This window comes from Lactuca virosa, chromosome 4, assembly GCF_052849685.1.
Source record: "Lactuca virosa cultivar CGN04683 chromosome 4, Lactuca_virosa_CGN04683_v6, whole genome shotgun sequence".
NCBI classification, from domain to species: domain Eukaryota; kingdom Viridiplantae; phylum Streptophyta; class Magnoliopsida; order Asterales; family Asteraceae; genus Lactuca; species Lactuca virosa.
The window spans coordinates 185,031,645-185,034,381 of NC_136429.1; the positions used below are offsets into that span (position 1 = coordinate 185,031,645).

General features: G+C 28.7%; 1 non-coding gene across 1 annotated transcript; it reads right to left on the minus strand.

Annotated features, from left to right (window-relative positions):
- Positions 1-584: 584 nt before the first annotated feature.
- TRNAL-CAA (transfer RNA leucine (anticodon CAA)) lies at positions 585-668 on the minus strand. The gene has a single exon. It is a non-coding gene; the product is annotated as a tRNA-Leu (tRNA).
- Between the last annotated feature and the right edge of the window lie 2,069 nt (positions 669-2,737).

Consider the following 2,737-nt stretch of genomic DNA (forward strand, 5'->3'; position numbering starts at 1 on the left):
TTTCTACCATTATATAAATATCTCAAATCATTACATTTCACACACACCAAATCTCTATTTACTCATCCGATCTCATTCTTCAATCATATGCTTTAATTTATACTTCGCACTCAAACATCGAAAATCAAACATAAATTTAGACAAGATTCAAGCTCCTCGTTCAATACACCTCGGGTACTTGAAAATGCTCGAAAAAATTAAAACTGTTGTGCATTAATATGTTCATGAGAGAAGCTTGAAGCTTGGAATCCAAGTCAAGTTTTGGTGATTAATTCTACAAAAACTGAGATTTACACCTAATTACATGATTAATAGTTATATGAAATATTTGTGCCAAAGCAACACATTTTATCCTTTACGGTTATGATGTATAGTTGTATACAATATGTTGTTTAGGATACAAAATTAATTGTGATCCAACACATTTTATAATATCAAGACGTCTATTTGTATGATTAATCAACTTTGATTGTTCTACTATGAAAAATAAAGATATTTTGGGGTTTTGAAGGTGCAAATGAGTTTGTTTCGTATTTAGGCACATCTTAAAGATATCGAAGGTGACAAAAGGAGTAAATAAAATATGTCAGAAGTGGGATTTGAACCCACGCCCTCTTTCGAAGACCAGAACTTGAGTCTGGCGCCTTAGACCACTCGGCCATCCTGACTAATGTGTTCTTTTATCGATATTCTATGTCCTATTTAATATTGAGGGCAAACACCAAGAAACGATGATTTCTTATCTCAAAACAAGAAAAAAAAAATTGGATAAATAAAATCACTAAGGTATTGTTTCTGTTTGATTTAATTCACTTAATATATAAAATATTTAGTGGTTAATTGTTAAGTTACAAAATATATCTCCTTAACATTAATTTTAAATTTATTTTTCGAGTTATGTCTTTTCTTTTCTCTACGTATCACCCCATGTTTCTATTCATTTTATTTGTTAAATACCATTTCAGTTTATTCTTTTGTGAATATTTTTATTGTTCTTTTTATGTTAATAATATAGGTTTAAATATAGTGGATTACATTTATTTTGTGATTCCATATTTTCAAGCGTTTTTGTGTTTGACGACAACGAAAAGAAAAAAGAGAAAAACAATATTTTTTTGGATTTTATATAATATATGAAATTGTATATGTGTAAATATTAAAAGTCGTGATTAAAGGGAATAAAAATCATGATTTTTGGGGTCTTGACAATCTAACTTTTTTAAATTTATTTTATTTAGAATTTTTATTTATAATAATTATTAAAGTGAATATCATTTCTTAAGTTGACATTAGTTCTATATAGAAGGTATAATTGTCATTTACTTTTGTTCCTATTCAGTCCAGAAAAGAAATGCATCCTATATATTCAACATTTTATACATACAGAAATCATTACAAATTCAGTCACTTTGATTTTACAAGACTTGATATTAAAAAAAAAAAAAAAAAAAAAAAAAAAAAAAAAAACTAAGTTGCCCAAAATTGGTTGTATACTTGTATATCGCCAAACGACCACCCTTTGAAAATGTATGACAAAATTGTCGGAACCTTCACAAAATTAATTTTACCAAAATAACTTCACCTACTACAATTTCACAAAAACATATACATTTTGTATATTTTTCTTTCAAGATTTTCTGTATTAAATATCATTCATAAGGCAATTTTGCAAGATGAAAGATTATTTTGTTATAAAGCATAGTCATTTGATGATATTTTGGTTATTTTAGGGACTCGGTTACAATTTCCAACTGCTTAGTCCAAAAGTTGGAAAATCTTGTAAGCCTTTTTTTTCTACTTAATAAACTTACTAAGTAGATGTTTTTTACAAGTTGGCCAAACAGTTTTTTCTCTTTTACATTTTTCTCAAATATTTTCATTTATCCATTGGCAAAATTAGTAAAAGCCATTACAATTTGATCATTTTTATGGTTTAACCACCACACTTGATCTTTATCAATGAAAACCATCCAAGTTTGACAATATTCTTCTGTGTCAACCACTTTAACCTACTATAACATGTTAAACTAGTCACAATAGAAACTTTTGTCAATACAAAAAAAAATAATAACCATAACTAAATGGGTTTAATGTAATTTATCATATCAGGTAATGAGAAGAAGAATACAAGTTGTTTGAACAAAAGATTAAAATAAAGTAGTATAAAAGATTAAAATATTATACAACAACTCATTTTGCTCTAATATGATAATCAGTGAGAGAATTTAGTGTGATGAGGATCCAATTGCATTAATGAAGTAGGATTGAGAAAGCACATGGCTATTTCTTACATTTCTTCTAAAACAACAACAGAGAACCATACCTTGGGTAAGATTTTAATTATCTGCTTCATTTCCTCTTCAATTAAAGTTTGCTTTCAATATTCGGTCGGCTTCATCAATCACAATGAAAGCACTGCAATTTCCAAAATTTGATTAAAGATAAGAGCAAAGAAGTAAATGATTCCACAGTCACCACCACTCTTCTTCACCTTCTTTGTCTTTGTCTCTGTCTCCTTTTCCGCCTATTCTTCCATGTTCAAACCCTCATCACCTTCTTCCTACTGTTTATAATCATCTGTCTCTGTGTTTTCTTTTTCTTCTCTTTCTTCTTCCTCTTCCTTTTCTTCTCTTTCACCGCTATAACTTCCTTTTCCTTCTCACTGTCATTGATGTCTGCTACTTCCTGTACTACCAAATCAGAATCTTCCTCTCCACTGTTCTTCTTGTTCTTGTTC